Source organism: Natator depressus, chromosome 27 (assembly GCF_965152275.1).
Source record: "Natator depressus isolate rNatDep1 chromosome 27, rNatDep2.hap1, whole genome shotgun sequence".
Classification (NCBI taxonomy): domain Eukaryota; kingdom Metazoa; phylum Chordata; order Testudines; family Cheloniidae; genus Natator; species Natator depressus.
In genome coordinates this window covers 1,451,518-1,472,541 of record NC_134260.1, presented here as the reverse complement: position 1 = coordinate 1,472,541, position 21,024 = coordinate 1,451,518, and the positions used below count along the sequence as shown (strand labels likewise).

Sequence of the window (21,024 nt, the reverse complement as noted above, 5' to 3'; positions counted from 1 at the left end):
TGGAAATGGCCCACCTTGATTATCACTACAAAAGGTTTTTTCCCCCCCCGCTCTCCTGCTGGCATTAGCTCATCTTAAGTGATCACTCTCCTTACAGTGTGTATGGTAACACCCATTGTTTCATGTTCTCTGTGTATATAAATCTCCCCACCGTATTTTCCACTGCATGCATCCGATGAAGTGAGCTGTAGCTCACGAAAGCTTATGCTCAAATAAATTTGTTAGTCTCTAAGGTGCCACAAGTCCTTCTTTTCTTTTTTCCTGTATCCTAAGATGCCATTCCAGCTACTTACCAGGATGATCTTAATACTACCAGGTGAAGCTTTCCTTTGTTAGCCTCCCGTAAAGGGAGCTATTTGGGCTGAATGGGACCAGTTTACTTCCTGTCTCCAGCTGCTGAATGCTTTGGTCAAAGCCATCTAAGCATTCCAGTAATATGCAGTGGTCACAGATGTGTGGGATTAGGAAGATTATTTTGTTGTTGTTATGGGATGGGGAGCGAAGCAGCAGTGTGCATATCAGGGCCTCGTTAACATATTCTGCAGTATCCCAAAATAGCTGCCAGTTAGTACTGTAAACAAAAGCACTTAGTCCTGTCCAAGCCCCGAAGTATGTTGTTGTTCTCAACTTTAGGGCACAATTCAAAAAAATCTTCTTCCTCTTTTTTCATTAATCCACATTTTTTGCCATTCCTCTTTTAAAATTTTCTGTACTAGGTTTTTGAATCGGTGTTTACTAAAGGGTACTTGTGTCACTTTCCATTTCTTAGTGTTTTTAGCTGCTTTGTCCACCATTTCATTCCCTGTTGTTCCAATATGCGCTGGGATCCAAGCTAATGGTGTCCCTAGCCTCTGTTTGCCAGAAACTGGGAATGGGCGACGGGATGGATCACTTGGTGATTCCCTGTTCTGTTCATTCCCTCTGGGGCACCTGGCGTTGGCCACAGTCTGAAGACAGGATACGGGGAGAGATGGACCTTTGGTCTGATCCAGTGTGGCCGTTCTTATGTTCTAATGCTACGTGTATCCCCATCTGTACAAACTGTGTTGTTAGAAATATAATTTCATTGATTAGATCACTTCTGTGTACTGAGACACCCTTTGTCTTGCCATAAGGCCTGAGACTGAATCTGAAAACATGACTACTGCTGGGCATGCATCCCAGATCCAATTTATGCTAGCATTATTGCTACTAGTTCGGCTGTCTTGACAGCTAAGTAATTGGATATTCTTTTAGATGTACTAATTCCCAATTTTGGTGTACAATATGTCATCCTGTTTTTTCTTTTTTGGACCCATCTGTAGATATTTGACAAAAACGACTCCACTTTTCATCTATGTATTGGTATGCTTCACTTTTATACCTACTGTCTCTTTTTCCCCTTATGCTTTTATCAAATCTAAAGCCAGGTTTGACCATGCAACTCTCCATCCATAACTAATTTTCCCATGACTAAAAGTTTTTACTTCATTCAGCTTTTCCTTGTCTTTCAATTCCTTCATCCCCACACACTAACTCAAATGGTAAATTGAGTTCTAACATCCTGTGCTATAGTTTGCCTATCAAATTCCCAACAATCCTTGGGTATTTGGTCTTTCATCACTGCAGTTCCCATTAACGGTGGTCTAGAAAGATAGGTTCAGTGCTTTCCTTCATAGTGTAACCAGCATTTCACTAGAAGCTATCTGTAGCACACAAATAGGAGTTGTAATAAGTGTGCAATTTGTAGTGCCTGGCTTGTATTAAATCTAATTTTTTAAGTCTTGATTTTGATGCTGACCCAAAAGCTTGGGAGCCATAGTCAGTAACTGGTCTGACAAAGGCTCTGCAGTGTTTTCTTCTTCATTCCCAAATTAGTCCCAGAAAGACTTTTATGCAGGTTAACCCTTCCTGTATGTTTGTCTTTAACATAGTTTATATGATCTTTCCAAAGTAATTTAGTATCAAATATTACCCCTAATAATTTAAACCTTTTAACTATGTCGCTTTGTTCTCCGTACAGACACCAACCCCCTTCTTTTCTCACCTTCATTCCTTTATACAGGCCCAACCTGCTATTTCCAGCTGAACTTCATCTTTCATTAGGCTTTATTGATCCCTGGCTCTCCTCCAGGTGCAGCAATAAGGTTAATTGACCTAACTTAACCTACTCTGCCTTGTGTGGGTTGGACAATGCATCACACACTGACATTGTGCTCTGCCTGTACAGGGACCCAGATATTCACTGTCCTATGGAATTTACATTTCAAAAGCATCCTTAAAAATTCAAACAAAAGCTTGAGTAGCATTAATGCAGTTTAGCAGTGACATGGAGTTACTTATTTCAACAATTAATGCATACAGCTTTCTGCTCAGGATGCCCTTCAGTGCCACAGAATAGCACATACAGAGGAGGTAGTGCTGAAAACTTAGTGCATTGTTAATGTTCCTTTTTCTAAACACAGCTATTCGCATCCATTCAGTGCTTTTTGATATTGAGGGTATGAAACTAAACAGCAATTTCCCTCTACGAAGTCATCTTGCTATATATCCTTTAAACACACAGTATAGTTTATTCCACTGATGTACAAATCCCAAATTGCATTTGAAAACAGAATGCAATGCTGTTGTGTGTCTTGCCATCTGTATTTGTGTAGCTCTACAAGCAAAGATTATAAATACTGCTGATCTTGCTGTTGGTTTATTTCTCAACCAGAGCAGTGGCTACCTGCTGTTCCAGGAACATTTCCTCTCTAGCAAACAGATGGTCCTAAGTTGGCTGCCCTTACCATGGTTTAGATTCACCATTATCAAGCTGTCAAAAGACCCATCTGCCCTGAGCAGCTGTCCTGGCATTGCCTGTCTGTGTGCTGGGAACCTCAGCATTTCACCAATCTCAGACATATAAAACGTCTATTTCTGTTTTATTTGGGGGGTTGCAATTGATGCCATCTGGCTCTTGTTTTTAATCAAACAGATATTAGAAATCTTACACATTAAAGATTTGCTGTGAAAGTTATTGGACAGAAGAATTGACTTTTAGATACTCTGACCTAGTTTATAGATCTTACCTGAGGCTTTCAAAACATTCATTTTTGTTGTAGCATTTAAAAAAAAAATGTAGGCAACGGCGGGGGGTAGACACTCAAGTTATGAAATGAGCACAGAACCTGGGAGCAAGGAACTTGGTCTTTTTTTAATTATTGTTCTTCCCCTGTCTATTGTAAGTCCTTGAGCCAGTCATTTGGGACTTGTCTACACCAGCACTTTACAGCACTGCAACTTTCTCCCTCAGAGGTGTGAAAAAACACCCCCCTGAGTGCAGCAAGTTTCAGCGCTGTAAAGCGCCTGTGTAGACAGTGCACCAGCAGCGCTGGGAGCTACGCCCCTCGTGGAGGTGGGTTTTTTAGAGCGCTGGGAGAGCTCCCTCCCAGTGCTCTGCCACAGCAGCGCTTTAAACGTTGCCAGTGTGGACTAGCCCTGAATCTCTGTGCTGCAATTGACCTGTCTTTAAAATGGAAATGATACTAACTGGTCTGAGTGGTTGAGGATTAATGAGTTAACGTTTGCAAGGCTTTTGAAGGTTAACAGTACTTTAAGTCGTGCTAAGTATTAGTATAACAAGGTGATGTGTTGACCTCTTTGTTTATAATGAGACACATTGTATAGGATTCCTACCCTGTCTCATAATTTCCAACAAAAAGACCTTAATTGGACCCTGTTCCTGAAGCGTATGGACCAGCAACCCATTTGCAAACACAAGTTTCAACTCTTCGGTGTCTCCTGACCCTACATTTCCTATTTTACAAGCAATTTGTTAAATATGAATCCAGATGCACTTTTTAAAAAGGCAACAACAAAAACTTCTCCACAAGATTTTCACTTGACTTTTTAATGGGGTGAGGGTCCACAATAAAATTATAGGGGGATCCAGCATACTAAGTCTGGATGCTTTTCCACTGCTTCCAGCTTTCTGTTGAAATTTTCTGGGAGTTATTTTTTTGGGATTCCTATTACTCTTTATATGATTCTCATGGGAGAACAGCAAAAAAGTACAAATACTATAAAACTCTTTGGGTTTCCAGCTTATTCAGCTTTAATAAAACTAATATACATCTTGTACATTTGCTTTCCCCTTGTTCACACCTGTGCAATTTTTGCTGCTAGCTCATTTCACTTTTTCAAAAATAGTTACCCAAAGTTATGCTTCTGAGGCTTCCCTTTTCAACATTGATAAGTGATTTTTGGGTGCCTAGCTTTGAGACACCCTAAAGGGCCTGATTTTCAAAACGTTCTGACTGCCCACCTTACAAAAATTGAATCCTATTAAAGCTTCTCAGATTGGGTCCCTAGAATCACTAGTCACCCTCTGAAAAATTAAGGCCATAAGTTCCTTGTTTGGTGTCACAGTTCAGGCCAACTTCACCCATTCTAGGCTCTCAGCTCCTCACTTGTCACCTCTCTTGTGCAGACAGCCACATCTCTCTCCCTTCACAACCTGCACAGTTCCCTGCCCGCACTGTGTTATTCCCAGCAAGCCAGAGTGTCTAACCAGACCAGCATCAGTGCTTGGCTTACTCTTCAAGGGCCATGAACAACCTAATTGCCAGCAGTTATGAGTTGCCACACAGCCCTTTATAAGCAAGGATATTTATTCTTAAGGTGAAAGCATTACAGAGAAAACCTATTAAAAACAAGAGAATCTGCATGCATGCTAATAAGGAGATCACCCCAACCATATACACAACTCCAGCAGGGGCTCTGGCAGGAGTAAGTCCTTCGGACCCCACCAAGGGGTTCTTCTGGGTTTACAAGTTGATAACAGCCCCAGCTCAAAACAGGCACCCATCACTCTGTAGGGCAAAGTCCTTCCAGCCTTTCCCAGAAAGGATTGCACACACACACCCTCCCCTTGGACAGAAGGTCCTGTCCATTTTCTGCACCAGAAAGAAAGCCCGGAGTCAGTTTAAACTCAGGCTACTTATTCAAAAGTCCTTTCTTTGACTGTTTGTCTCTGGAGATTCCAGTAGATGTGAGCCTCTCACCAGGCGGTGGTACCTCTCTAGTGGTGTTACAACCTGAGTGAATTTGCCTAATTACCTCTCACTGGTCATAATTCCTGGAGGGCTGTGGTCCCCCTCCTCCATGGAATTACATACAATCTCTGGCCCACAATGATACATAAACTTAATACAGTAAGATCTCCCAAAGATCACTAGTCACCTCTGAAAAATTAAAGCCACAAGACCTTTGTTAGGCACCTAAATACCTAAAAAGTGAGCACCCAGCAGTTCCCACTGAAGTCGGGATCCTATCATAGAATCATCATAGAATATCAGGGTTGGAAGGGCCCTCAGGAGGTCATCTAGTCCAACCCTCTGCTCAAAGCAGGACCAATCCCCAGTTTTTGCCCCGATCCCTAAATGGCCCCTCAAGGGCTGAACTCACAACCCTGGGTTTAGCAGGCCAATGCTCAAACTCCTGAGCTATCCCCTCACCCCCCGCCCCGCGTCCCTCACTTAGATGCCTAAATATGGATTTAGGAAGTATAGCCTTTTATTTAAAGTGAGTTTTGTAATGTGGCATTACACCACTGTGGGGTAGGCTCTGACAGCTACAGTTTCAAGTTTAACCGAATGAAGTCACCTCTGCTACTTGCTTCAGAGTTAGAGTCTCTAGGAACACACAAAGACCAAGGGTAGTGACCACACATACACGTACCAGTACAGAGTCTAGTCTTTTTTTTTAAAGTTACAGTTAAAGTTATGATAACCCAAGAATATAGAAATTCTATACAAACCTATGCACAAGTTTTACAAATTTCGTTATACTCACATCCTTAACAGTAGTGTTAGGGTCTGATGGGTCTCTCATGGCTTGATCATCAGTAGAGGGTTGGTTCCTGCTGGAGTCTCCCAAATGAAGCTCAATTTTCCCATTCTGGCCATCCCCTTTTTATAGTGTGATTCTGTCTATACCTGCATTCTGCGCATGTCCATAAGTGTCAACCCTCTTTTCTCTTATTGATCTGTCCCCTGGAAACTTAGGGGGACCCCAATTTTCTATAGGCTGTGTAAGTTCCCTTTCTTCTCATTAGCATTGACGCACAACCTGTACCCTGTGGTTAAGACACATGTCTGAGACCGATGCGCCTTTAGAGTATTTTTATGATCTAATATTAATCTGGGTAATTTTGCACAGTATTACTTTTTGGTATCTCTTTTCCCATAATCTCAGGGCATTGGGTTATTTCTCGGTCATTGGCTTAAGTCATCATTTCTTGTCTCCAAGGCCTAAACTAGCTAAGCTAAAGTCTTGCAGGCCTCAGCCTATGGGTTCTTGCGTTTCAGCTTGTCTTACTCATGTCTAATACTTGGTTCCTCTAAATACTGATCAATCTTATACTTTTATAATCCTACAAATTCATTCTAATTAACATACAATAAATATATGTAATATACCATGGATTAATCATAACGTCACTCAAATGGATAATGAACTAAAATAATTGGCTACAGAACCTATTTTTATATGAGCTTTTTTTAATATTGGCACTTCTGGTTTTTATTTCTTAAGCAAGATAAACTTTAAATTCTATGTAAAACCTATACTGAAGTTTTTAATCTTGTGTTTAAAAAAGCATGTTTACTAGAAAAGAAGCCTGTAAAGTTTATATATGAGGAGTGAGCCCAATATATTGGCTTCCTAATACTCTTTTTTTTTTCTTCAGTTAAGTGCTTGTAAAATGTAAGTGAATGGGAATTCAAAGGTGATGGCACAAACTAGATCATAAGTAGTTTATTTCCTCGTTATATCCTGCTTGAACCCAAGTGATAGCTTTGTAAAAGACTTCTGACAGCACCCTTAAGAAAGACACTTACAGTGATGTCCTAGCCAAACAGAGGAATTTGCTTCTCCTTCTTTCCTTCTGCTTGATCTGTCAGCTATTTCCTACTTTCGTTTATAGTAGAGCTGTCAAGCGATTAAAAAAATAATCGCGATTAATCACACTGTTAAACAATAATAGAATACCATTTATTTAAATATTTTTGATGTTTCCTACATTTTCAAATATATTGAGTTCAATTACAACACAGAATACAAAGTGTACAGTGCTCACTTTATATTTATTTTTGATTACAAGTACTTGCACTGTAAAAAAAACCCCAAAAGAAACAGTGTTTTTCAATTCACCTAATACAAGTACTGTAGGGCAATCTCTTTATCATGAAAGTTGAACTTACAAATGTAGAATTGTGTACAAAAAATAACTGCATTCAAAAATAAAATAATATAAAGCTTTAGCGCCCGCAAGTCCACTCAGTCCTACTTCTTGTTCAGCCGATCGCTCAGACAAACAAGTTTGTTTACATTTGCAGGAGATAATGCTGCCTGCTTCTTGTTTACAATAGCACCTGAAAATGAGAACAGGCGTTCTTATGGCACTGTTGTAGCTGGCATTGCAAGATATTTACATGCCAGATGCGCTAAAGATTCATCTATCCCTTCATGCTTCAACTACCATTCCAGGGAACATGCGTCCATGCTGATGACAGGTTCTGCTCGATAACAATTCAAAGCAGTGTGGACCGGCACATAAAAAGTTATGGTAGGATGAGGCACTCCACCGGAGAGATACTAGAGCAGTGGACACAACGTTGCCCCCAGGCTCAGATAATGTGTTGAGGAGCACAGTAGAAGAACTTCAAGAAGTCACATAGGAGAGCCACCAGCGGTTCAGTCTGCAAGCACTTGCAGGAGGGATTTTCAAAAAACAAATGACATAGCAGCGCAAATCTCACTAGCTCACTTAGATTCTTTTGAAAATTCCTCCCTACACAAGTAAAACAGCTTCTCATTTGAGATGATGATTCTATTTCATGCTTGTGAAAAAATATAAAAGAATGAAACAAAATGCACTTTTCTGCAAAACAGATTTAATCTTTTGCTGTTGGCAAGCCCCAATCTCCCCAGAGCCAACTCTAGACAACACATCCCAGTATCCTCATCCTACCATAACTTTTTACAATAATGTAACATTGTTTTAGGATAAGTGTTTTTGGTATTAAATGAAAGTGTTTCAGTCTCATAGTTTCATTCTCATGGGTCAATGTTTGTTGGCTTCATTTGAGTCTCTCTATTCTTCAAGCAAGTCATTAATCCCAGAGAAAACTACGCTAGGCCTTGATCATTACTACTCAGAGTGTTAGAGAGCAGTTGCTGAGTATATGGACAGGAGCTCCCTCATTTCTTTCCTCTTTTGGTTCTCTCATCTAAGCAGGTCTTTTTAAAACTTTACTATAGATATTACTCTGTAATTTGGAAAACCCCTTCATTTTACTTAGGGAGAGTATGATTTGAGTTATTTACCACTGTCTGAAGCACAAGTACCTATGAGTAATGAACTACTGTATAGGAAGTTTCACGGCTGTATAACTTGGAAGGTTAAAGCAAACCAAGAGAAGGGAAGCAACATTGTGGTGGTGGTGTGGAAATCCCCATTTTACAGTTCGTAACCAGCAATTTGACTAAAACTGTCTACAGCATATGATCTTAGTACTGAAGGCTGGTTCCTCAAAACTGCTACTGTATTTAGTGTGTGTTAGTAAACGCCCACATTTTATATAGTAGATTTCAGGACACGGTCTTGTTTAGACGCATCTCTCCTACCTTCTCTTCAATTAAGAACTGGAAATACCTGCTTTACAAACTCCCCACTGACTGCCAACAATGTGACTGTTCCTGGACAAGCCAATACCAGGGGAGAGTGATGTGGAGATTTTTGGATATTTATAGGGAGTTCCTCCTGAGTGATGTGCAGTATTTAAGACACGCTTCCCTCACTCACATTCAATACCCTGTACAATTATATTTCTAGCCCTTCTGCTGGCATCTTGGGAGTTACTGAGGTCCTGGTATTTAGCCCTTATAAACAGCCTTACAAACATTAATCTTCATAATCCCTTTGAGGTAGGCAAGTGTTATCCATATTTTTAAAATTGGAGTGCTGAGGCATTACGTGATTTGTCCAAGAAAACACATGGTGAAATTCTGGCTGTGTTAAATCGCTGGTAAAACTCCTGTTGATTCATTGGGGGCAAGATTCCTCCACGGGTCTTTCAGCGTCAAGTTTAACCCAGGAATCCCTGGCTCTCAGTTCTGAATTCTGATTGCTAGACCATGCCTCTGGAAAAAATGCACATCAAAGAACAGAATTATCATGAAGGTGCCATTTTCCGTTTCTTTTACACTAAGGCCATGATGCAACACAAACTGTACTATCATGTAAAGAGGGTTTTTCCAAAATTTCACTACACTCCTTTGTAAATCTAGCTCTGAATAAACACTGTTCACTATTGAAATCAAGCTAATGGAGCAGCTCATGTTTCAAGCTGCAAGAGCTTAGAATCTAATAAGGTGACCTGCTATTTCACCTTCAAAACTCAGATTTATAAAGGCAGCACATCACAAGTACAAAGGCACATGGGTAGGGAGAGATGGCAAACAACTTACCACACATAGGCTTCTTCTATTACAACCCAAAAATGCACTGTGGTGAATTCTTTTTCAAGAAGTGTCTAACATAACAGCCCCTTTATGTAATGCTCCAGTCAGTGGCTTAGACATTTGGCTTGCCAACTAGCCAAAGATGAATTGCATTGCTGTTTGTTTTTTCCAGCTGTTCTGACGTGGCCTATCAATACTCTCGGGCAGCTATTACCTACCTGCCCTTCCATGGCAGCTCAATCAAGACGTCTGCAAACCCTAATGTAGTTGGCATTCCTGCACTCTTCAGTAACCAGTCTGAATAACAAACGACCTCGGTTGTCTTTAATAAGTTGTTTGTATAACACACCATACGCTCTGTAGTCATTGCACCCATATAACCTACAAACAACATGACATGCTTCACCTCCATAGCTTTTCAACCTCTTCTGCATCTAAAACTTGAACCAACAAGTGGTGAGCTAATGATGGTGCTCTTTCATTATAGCCAGTTAATATGAATTGAACCATATGTTTCAGGAGTTCAATGTGTGACTCCAGCATTGGCAGAGGAATCTGATCTATATGACCAAACTGAATGCAGATAAATATGTTACCCAGGTAACACTTAGCAGTTATACAGTGCTTTCCATCTTCAAATTGCATCATCAGTATTAACCCCTACTATACCTGTAAAGTCCATAAGGGAAAATAGAGGTATACAAAGCCAAGGAGCCAGTCATGGCTCAGCACCCATGGTGAGAACTGGATTTTCAAAAGAGCCCAGCAAATGGGAGCTACAGAGAGCTGAGCACTCTTGAAAATCTGACCTTTTATTTAAGTAATAGAATCATAGAATATCAGGGTTGGAAGGGACCTCAGGAGGTCATCGGGTCCAACCCCCTGCTCAAAGCAGGACCAACCCCAACTAAATCAAGTCCCTAAATGAGAGCAGAGTGCACTCAAAAATCTGACCCCAAGTGTCTTGTCCAAAGTCCACGTGAAAGCTGGAAATAGTACTCTGGGATTTCTGGCTCACATTCTTGTCCTCACACCGCTAGACCTTGCCTCCTTCTCTGCTTTCTGGAAAGGAGGACTTGAATATTGGTTTACATCCTGGACAGCATGTTGTAAAGCACCAGTGAACATTATAGAACTTAAAGCAGTCCACTCTGTCCGTCTGACCACAATCCTGTCCTGTGCTGAACATCTGTGAATATGAACAGCTAAGTACATGAAGCTGGCTTAAGCCAAAGTGAGGGGCTGCTTGTATTTTCCCCTGACCTTGCTCTCTGAAAGTTTTTTCTTTCAAGAGATGAGGAGAGCAAGAGCTTTCCTTAGTCAAATGTTGGCACCAGTCCAAACGATAACTCTCAAGGCTAAGCACCACTAGTATCGGGCACATTTCTAGACAACAGAGAGCGTGAGGCGGAAAAAAGCGGGTTCTGTAGCTGCACTTGATCCACAGCATGATGTACTCCCAGCGCTTTCCACCGTGTGGAGCTGTGCCTGTGGCAGTATGCACGGAGTATCTGTGGCCCCAGCTTTATTGTAATAACCTTGAAAATGTAAAGTACTGACACTGTCTTTGGTGGGAAGGGGACTGTCTATAATAAATGTATGAATGCCTTTCCTGTGTGTACACAGTGTATTGTTAAACCCTCCTACAGACCACGCGGATATAGCAAGACTCCATACTGGAGAGAGTTCCTGAATGGATTCTGTAGGGGCAAGTGGGAAAAAGTGTTGGTAGATATGGACGTCATTGCAAAATTGTGTCTATAAACCTATTTTATATAAAGTGTGAACAACAATCCCATCCAGAAAGGAGTGAGATTTTACCGCACATGTCAGATGCAGCCTTGCCTAGCTGTCTTCCCCATTCATAGAATCATAGAATATCAGGGTTGGAAGGGACCTCAGGAGGTCATCTAGTCCAACCCCCTGCTCAAAGTAGGACCAATCCCCAACTAAATCATCCCAGCCAGGACTTTGTCAAGCCTGACCTTAAAAACCTCAAAGGAAGGAGATTCCACCAACTCCCTAGGTAACGCATTCCAGTGTTTCACCACCCTCCTAGTGAAAAAGTTTTTCCTAATATCCAACCTAAACCTCCCCCACTGCAACTTGAGACCATTACTCCTTGTTCTGTCATCTGCTACCATTGAGAATAATCTAGATCCATCTTCTTTGGAACCCCCTTTCAGGTAGCTGAAAGCAGCTATCAAATCCCCCCTCCTCCTTCTCCTCCGCAGACTAAACAATCCCAGTTCCCTCAGCCTCTCCTCATAAGTCATGTGTTCCAGACCCCTAATCATTTTTGTTGCCCTCCGCTGGACTCTTTCCAATTTTTCCACATCCTTCTTGTAGTGTGGGGTCCAAAACTGGACACGGTACTCCAGATGAGGCCTCACCAATGTCGAATAGAGGGGAACGATCACGTCCCTCGATCTGCTGGCAATGCCCCTACTTATACAGCCCAAAATGCCATTGGCCTTCTTGGCAACAAGGGCACACTGTTGACTCGTATCCAGCTTCTCGTCCACTATAACCCCTAGGTCCTTTTCTGCCGAACTGCTGCCAAGCCATTCGGTCCCTAGTCTGTAGCGGTGCATGGGATTCTTCCGTCCTAAGTGCAGGACTCTGCACTTGTCCTTGTTGAACCTCATCTGATTTCTTTTGGCCCAATCCTCTAATTTGTTTAGGTCCATCTGTATCCTATCCCTACCCTCCAGCGTATCTACCTCTCCTCCCAGTTTAGTGTCATCTGCAAACTTGCTGAGGGTGCAATCCACACCATCCTCCAGATCATTTATGAAGATATTGAAGAAAACTGGCCCCAGGACCGACCCTTGGGGCACTCCACTTGATACCGGCTGCCAACTAGACATGGAGCCATTGATCACTACCCGTTGAGCCCAACAATGTAGCCAACTTTCTCTCCACCGTATAGTCCATTCATCCAGCCCATACTTCTTTAACTTGTTGGCAAGAATACTGTGGGAGACCGTGTCAAAAGCTTTGCTAAAGTCAAGGAACAACATGTCCACTGCTTTCCCCTCATCCACAGAGCCAGTTATCTCGTCATAGAAGGCAATTAGATTAGTCAGGCATGACTTGCCCTTGGTGAATCCATGCTGACTGTTCCTGATCACTTGCCTCTCCTCTAAGTGCTTCAGAATTGATTCCTTGAGGACCTGCTCCATGATTTTTCCAAGGACTGAGGTGAGGCTGACTGGCCTGTAGTTCCTAGAATCCTCCTTCTTCCCTTTTTTAAAGACGGGCACTACATTAGCCTTTTTCCAGTCGTCCGGGACCACCCCCAATTGCCATGAGTATTCAAAGATAACTTCTAGATTTCAAAGATTCTGCTAGAGTTGTCTTTTTTGCTGTGAATTGGTCCTTTGGCCACACTGAAGCTATTCTTCCAACTTTCAATCTTTGTCCTTCCCTGTCCATTGCCTGTCCTATTCCTGTTCGCTGTTCTCCCTGCTGTTGGCAGCGGCTCCGTTTCTTACAGTGGCAGGAAGAGAGAGCAGCTGGGAGATGGTGGCAATAGGGAGGAGGCAACCAGTGGCAACTCAACTGCTCCCCAACTATTCCACATCCTCAGGAATCTACCCCCTTTTTTACACACAGCTGGCAGGGCAAACATCAAAGCCTGGGGGGTGCAGGGTGCAGATAGATGGTTTTTCAAAGGGAATGAGTGGGAAGAGGTGAGACCACAAGAGAGGACCCCAGTGGGCAGAGACCTAGGCAGGAGGCGTATGGGAAGAATGTTCTCATGACTGATGATTTCCCTTGAATTGAAGGGGGCACCTGGGGGCAAGAACGTGAAGGGGTGGGATGGAGGGAACAACTACAAATGGAAGAGGTCTTTGCTCCAGACTTGTTAAATTCAAACACTACACCAGCTATTCAGGGGATTGGTGTCTAAACTACCCTGGGGTAACCCCACGCACCCTCTGTTTTCCCCCACATCAGCTCTCAATGCTAACTATGTAATGTAGTTGCTCTACATCTACATTAGGCATATGAAGAAGACGATCCCAAAATAGCTGGTCCAGCATATATTCAAAGCCAAATTAGGTGTTCTGTGTGGGCTTCTAAAACCCTAATACCACTTCTGGGATAACACTTATTAGCAAGCTGATGTTGGCGGCGATGACTGTCAGGGGTAAAAGGTTTGGCTATAAAAGGTAGTGGTTTAAAGAGCAGGCCTCTCTTTGAATTTGCTGCCTACCTTGCTTTATATACACCCTGCATTTTTTTCCAGCACTAGCATTCCTTTCAGATAAGAAATTCAGTGGCTGCCAGCAAACAAAAACAGCAAAAAAGAGCTGCTGTGATCATATATACTGGTGACCTACTTAAAACCCTCTTTCCTCATCCTCTTAATGTGTGTGTGATGATACCGGCTGGCGGTCTGAGGGATTGTTAGCAGAATAATGAACACGAACCATGGACCTCATTTGTTTAGCAATAGTTTATGAACATCAGAAATGTTTTATTTTTGATTACATCATTTAGGCTTTTTTAGCTGTGATAGCTCATTCTGTTCTGTTTGTCTCACTGCTCAGAAGCCTTTGTATTGTAAATGCAGACAATGCTGGTGCTTCAGAAGATTCAGCTAAATCTCACAGTGTTTTGAGCTGAAGAATTCAAGGCTTCCAGCGTCTAACCAGTTAGCAGAGAATGTCTGAGCAACAGTGACTGAGACCCGGGAGGTTTCTGGTCATTGTAATTTTTCTGAACATGCTTCAGGAAGAGCTGCTTTTAAAATAACATTTGAAAGATACTGTGGTGTCTTCTGTTTGTAAGAAAACAGGACTGTATAAAAGGATCCGGTCAAGGATGGTAGGTCAAAAATTCAGCTCCCCTGTGGCAATCAACGCATGTGAAATGCAGACTGCACATATGTTTCTTCTTTCCATTTCTGCCTCCTATAAGAAAACTAATTTCTCACTGGGCAAATCCACTCAGAAGAGAGCAGAATTCTCCTGTCATTTGATTGCCCACATTCAGGGGCAAAGTGGACAGGGGCAGTGAAGGAAATATTTCTATACATGTTTCCACCATCTGGGCATGTGTACAGTTATCAGAGTGGATAAACAGTGCATTCATTTGGATTGTCATCACCAATAATGGAATGTCTTATTTTTTAATAAATTGGCGAGGCCTTAAAATAAATAAATAAATAAAAGATATCAACAGGGTACTATAAACATCTACATAAAATTCCTCATGGTAGTTTAGTTACTTAGCCTACCACAAAAACAGCAATTTCTCATCAAGAAATTATACATAAAACATTCCTATTTCTTCAGTGACTGTAGAATTTTACTTTCCATAAATTGAGTTCTATAAAGAATAAATTGTTTCTTATTATGCCAGTCACAATTCCCAAAGCAGTAATCAAAACATAGAGTTTCTAAACAAATGTTTTAAAAATGAAATAAGTAGAAAAATCACCACAGTTTGGCTTTTCCATCTCTTGGCAACCAAAAATTCTACAGTGGCAACCAAAAATTCTCTTGGCAACCAAAAATTCTACAATGATTGAGGCCTAAACATGCATGCAATAAAAATAACACCAACGTGTAACCCAGATCGTTTCTAGTTTTTTACCAAGCGCCCTGTGGTAGAGATTTCCTTTTGGCCCGAGGGCCACATCTGTTTATGGAAATTGTATGGCAGTCCATGAATGCTCACAAAATTGGGGTTGGGTTGCAGGAGGGGGTGAAGACCCAGCTGGGGTGCAGGCTCTGGGGTGGGGCCAGAAATGAGGAGTTCAGGGTGTGGGAGGGGGCTCTGGGCTGAGGCAGGGGTTGGGGCGTGGGGGGAGATGGGGGTTCCGGCTGAGGGTACGGGCTCTGGGAATGAGGGGTTTGGGGTGTAGGAGGGTGCTCTGGGCTGGTATCGAGGGGTTTGGAGGGTGGGAGGGGGTTGGAGTGTGGGAGGAGGTCAGGGGTGCAGGCTCTGGACGGCGCTTACCTCAAGCAACTTCTGGAAGCAGCGGCACGTCCCTCCTCTGGCTCCTATGCAGATGCACAGCCAGGCAGCTCTGTGTGCTCTGCCACCCCTGCAGCTCCTATTGGCTGGGGTTCCCGGCCAATGGGAGCTGCAGGGGCAGTGCTTGGGGCGGGGGCAGCATGCGGAGCCCCCTAGCTGTTCCTATGCATAGCAGCCAGAGTGGGGACATGCTGCTGCTGCTTCCAGGAGCCATGTGGAGCGTGGGAAGCCCCAGACCCCACTCCCCAGCGGTAGCTCAAGGGCCAGATTAAAATATCTGATGGGCCAGATGCGGCCTGCAGGCCATAGTTTGCCCACCCCTGCAATAGGGCAACTTTTCCCATCCCTCCCACAAGTATCTCAGCGTTGCTGCAGTTTACTGCTCCCTGGATGACAAGACGTTCCTTTCATTGACCAGCTGGAAGCTTCAGTAACAATGGAGGAAAATGGGGCCAAAACGAAGGGGGCAAATTGTATATTCTGTAACTCAACTAATTAGCTTTAATATGCTAGTGAAACCACTGGGTAGCATCTAGGGAAGCATACTCACTTTCTGACTTGGGCACTAGCTTAAAATGGAACCTCCTGTAGGTAATTTGTTTCCCACGAAGCCCTGAGGAGAAGTTGGCAGGGAAAGCACAAATGTGAAAACAATTTAATACCATTGGTGTTGCACCCTGCTTATTCAGTGAGGAGTGACGTGGCTCTTTGGAAAAGCTTCCCATTGTGCCCCGCCTGTGGATGTTGCATGCTGTAGGAAATCAATGGGGTGGGAAGAGATTATACATGATTAGTTGTCTCTGTAATGCAGATATTGCATTAGATGTTGTTAGCGTCAGAGTGCCACCGCCAGGTTAGTAGAGTCCAGGAGCGAATGGGAGTTACCAAGTCCCATGGGAGCTTGGCATGTACTATATTATTGTATTTCCCTGGAGCGGTATTGATGTGGCATCTACAAAGTGTGACAGGAGGTGAACTGGAGGTTTTATCCCAGCACAGTGTTTCACAGCAATGAATTATCCTTCCTTCCAAAGGAAGGGAAATCTCTACATAAATGCATGTTCTGCACCATCTTGTCAGATTATGGTGCAGGGTATTGACATTTAGGCTGCACAGACCTATGTCCTTGTGAGTGAATTTGCACTGGACTAGATTAAGCATCCTTTACAAACATACAGTACAGACAGGAATCAATACTATGTAAAGGAAGCCACTTCAGTTTTATTTACCACATAAATCTCTTTGTAGAGCTGAATGGCACTACTTATGCTGGTCGTCATTAGCGAGATGGATCTTGTTGGTAACACAGATGACATTACAGCTGTGTATTGTCTGCTATGGATCTCTCTTAAAGAGTTACCTAGGGAGGTGGTGGAATCTCCTTCCTTAGAGGTTTTTAAGGCCCAGCTTGACAAAGCCCTGGCTGGGATGATTTAGTTGGCGTTGGTCCTGCTTTGAGCAGGGGGTTGGACTTGATGACCTCCTGAAGTCTCTTCCAACCCTAACCTTTTAAGATTCTAAAGCAAGTAAGGGGAGTTTTTGGAAATGGCTCCAGTTCCTTGCACCTCATTCTGGGTGTGGGGCCATCAGGATAAACTTGCTTCCTATGTACCTCAAAAATGAAAACATGCTAATGTGTGTATGTATAGATTATTTTGAGTGAATGTAGTGTTAGGTGTTAGATTGACAACCCTGGTGATTAAAATACTGTGTCTGGTACAGAATCGCCGGAAGCAATGAAAGTCTCCCCCACACAACTCATTGTCAGTGTGCTTCAGTCCTGACCTAAGGGGATTTCTCCCTAGAACAAGAGTTTAGTTCAGTCACTATGGTAATGCTAACAGGGATTTTCGAGAGGGAGCTCTCCAGATGAAGGCGAAGCAAATATGGGACCCTTGGGATAAGTGGCTGTCCATAGTGTGTGTTTGTGTTTGGGGGTTACTTGCTGTTTGCTGAGCTTGTGTTTGTTTGTTTGAAGGACTGTGTGCTGTGGCCTGCAGCTGGAAGCTGTGAGCTTCTAAACAAGGTTTGAAATCTAGAAGCCCCTGTTCATTGGCTGAGCCTTGGTCAGGGGGTGGGGCTATCAAGAAGGCCAGGGCTTTATAAAGCATGAGCAAGTGACCAGGGACCACTAACAGGGAGTTTCGAGAGGGAGTTTGGAAGGGTAGTGGAAAGGGGGTGAGGTACACTTGCCATTCTTTAAAACCTTTAAACTAAACTATAATCAAAACTTCTTGATTTAAACAAAAACCCTATCATTAACCTAGGTAGGTGTAGGAGAGAATGCAGGCAGAAGCCCAGCAGCAGAATGGGGGCTATCCTGTTTATTGCACTCGGTGTAGCATGTATGTTACCTGCCCTGTGGGTGGGTGGCGTATGTGTGCATTCGGTGCAAGGAGCTCCTGGCCCTCAGAGACGGTGTGCGGGCTTTGGAGGCCAGGGTGACAGAACTGGAGGAGCTAAGGGAGACAGAGAGGTATGCTGATGAGGCTTTCCGGGACACTGTAGATTTGTCTCACCTCCAGTCAGACAGCCCCTGCGCTGTTAAGGAGGATGAAAGGCCCAGAGAAGGAGAGCAGTCAACAGGAGCAGAGGGAAACCTTCCCATAGTTGGGACCCTCCTTCCAGATGATGTTGGGGTATCCTCTCACACTGAGGGGAGGTAACTCCAGTCATTAGGAAAAGGCAGGTGTTAGTAATGGGAGTTTTGATCATTAGAAACATAGATAGCTGGGTTTGTGATGACCGGGAGAACCCTATGGTGACCTGCCTGCCTGGTGCGAAGGTTGTGGATCTCTCGAGGCACCTAGATAGACTTACGTGTAGTGCTGGGGAGGAGCCGGTGGTTGTGGTCAATGTTCCCTCTAATTTTTGACAGGCCGTGTGTGCAAAAAATTTCTTCTGTGCAAATTGTGCTTCTGTGCAAATTTGTGCACGTGGTGTTTCGCCGTGTGCGCGGGGTTTAGGATCTGAGTGGACGCGCACACGCGCACAGCTTAGCAGGAACAGTGGTCGTGGTACATATAGGTACCAATGACATAGGGAAGGGTAGGAGAGACGTCGTGGAGGCCAAATTTAGGCTGCTAGGAAAGAGACTGAAATCCAGGGCCTCTATGGTGGCATTCTCAGAAATGCTTCCAGTTCCACGCGCAGGGCCAGGTAGGCAGGCAGAGCTTCAGAGTCGCAATGCGTGGATGAGACAATGGTGTAGAGAGGAGGAGATTAGATTTATTAGAAACTGGGGAAACTTTTGGGATAGGGGGAGCCTATACAGGAAGGATGGGCTCCACCTAAACCAAAGTGGATCCAGACGGCTGGCACTGAACATTAAAAAGGTTGCAGAGCAGTTTTTAAACTAAGGGTATGTCTACACTACGAAATTAGGTCGAATTTATAGAAGTCGGTTTTTTAGAAATCGTTTTTATATAGTCGATTGTGTGTGTCCCCACACAAAATGCTCTAAGTGCATTAAGTGCATTAACTCGGCGGAGTTCTTCCACAGTACCGAGGCTAGCGTCGACTTCAGGAGTGTTGCACTGTGGGTAGCTATCCCACAGTTCCCGCAGTCTCCGCTGCCCATTGGAATTCTGGGTTGAGATCCCAATGCATGATGGGGCAAAAAATGTTGTCGCAGGTGGTTCTGGGTACATGTCGTCAGGCCCTCCCTCTGTGAAAGCAACGGCAGACAATCGTTTTGCGCCTTTTTTCCTGAGTTACCGGTACAGACGCCGTACCACGGCAAGCATGGAGCCCACTCAGCTCACTGTCACCGTATGTCTCCTGGGTGCTGGCAGACACGGTACTGCATTGCTACACAGCAGCAGCAACCCATTGGTTTGTGGCAGCAGATGGTGCAATAGGCCTGAAAACCATCCTCATCGTGTCCGAGGTGCTCCTGGCCACCTCGGTAAGGTCGGTCAGGAGCGCCTGGGCAGACATGGGTGCAGGGACTAAATTAGGAGTGACTCGACCAGGTCATTCTCTTTAGTCCTGCAGGCAGTCCTATTGTACCATCTTCTGCCGAGCAGCCAGGAGATGTGGATGGCTTGCAGTCCTTCTGCACCATCTGCTGCCAGCCAAAGATGTAAAAGATAGATGGAGTGGATCAAAACAAGAAATAGACCAGATTTGTTTTGTATTCATTTGCTCCCCCTTCCCTCCTTCCCTCCGTGAAATCAACGGCCGACAATCGTTTTGGTGAGGTCTGTCAGGGGCACCTTGAAAACTGTAATGGAGATTCAGTCCTGCCTGAAATACCAGAGGGAGGGATAGCTTAGTGGGTTGAGCATTGGCCTGCTAAACCCAGGGTTTTGAATTCATTCCTTGAGGGGGCCATTCTGTGTGACAGTTGTTTTTGTTTCTCCTTGATGTAAAGCCACCCCCTTTGTTGATTTTAATTCCCTGTAAGCCATGTCGTCAGTCGCCCCTCCCTCCATCAGAGCAACGGCAGGCAATCGTTCCGTGCCTTTTTTCTGTGCAGACGCCATACCACGGCAAGCATGGAGCCCACTCAGATCACTTTGGCAATTAGGAGCCCATTAAACACCACACGCATTATCCAGCAGTATATGCAGCACCAGAACCTGGCAAAGCGAAACCGGGTGAGTAGGCGACGTCAGCGCGGTGACGAGAGTGATGAGGACATGGACACAGACTTCTCTCAAAGCATGGGCCCTGGCAATGTGGGCATCATGGTGCTAATGGGGCAGGTTCATGCAGTGGAACGCTGATTCTGGGCCCGGGAAACAAGCACAGACTGGTGGGACCGCATCGTGTTGCAGGTCTGGGACGTTTCCCAGTGGCTGTGAAACTTTCGCATGCATAAGGGCACTTTCATGGAATTTTGTGACTTGCTTTCCCCTGCCCTGAGGCACAAGAATACCAAGATGAGAGCAGCCCTCACAGTTGAGAAGCAAGTGGCAATAGCCCTGTGGAAGCTTGCAATGCCAGACAGCTATCAGTCAGTCGGGAATCAATTTGGAGTGGGCAAATCTACTGTGGGGGCTGCTGTGATGCAAGTAGCCAACGCAATCAAAGATCTGCTGATATCAAGGGTAGAGATCCTGGGAAATGTGCAGGTCATAGTGGATGGCTTTGCTGCAATGGGATTCCCTAACTGTGGTGGGGCCATAGACGGAACCCATATCTCTATCTTGGCACCGGAGCACCAAGCCGGCGAGTACATAAATCGCAAGGGGTACTTTTCAATAGTGCTGCAAGCACTGGTGGATCACAAGGGATGTTTCACCATCAACGTGGGATAGCCGGGAAAGGTACATGACGCTCGCATCTTCAGGAACTCTGGTCTGTTTCAAAAGCTGCAGGAAGGGACTTTATTCCCAGACCAGAAAATAACTGTTGGGGATGTTGAAATGCCTATAGTTATCCTTGGGGACCCAGCCTACCCCTTACTGCCATGACTCATGAAGCCGTACGCAGGCAGCCTGGACAGTAGTCAGGAGCTGTTCAACTACAGGCTGAGCAAGTGCAGAATGGTGATAGAATGTGCATTTGGATGTTTAAAAGCGCCCTGGCGCAGTTTACTGA

General features: G+C 44.1%; 1 protein-coding gene across 1 annotated transcript in view; it reads left to right on the top strand.

The window, feature by feature from the left end:
• MYO1D (myosin ID) overlaps positions 1 to 21,024 on the top strand; it is a 339,856-nt gene that overhangs the window by 257,301 nt on the left and 61,531 nt on the right. The window lies entirely within an intron of this gene.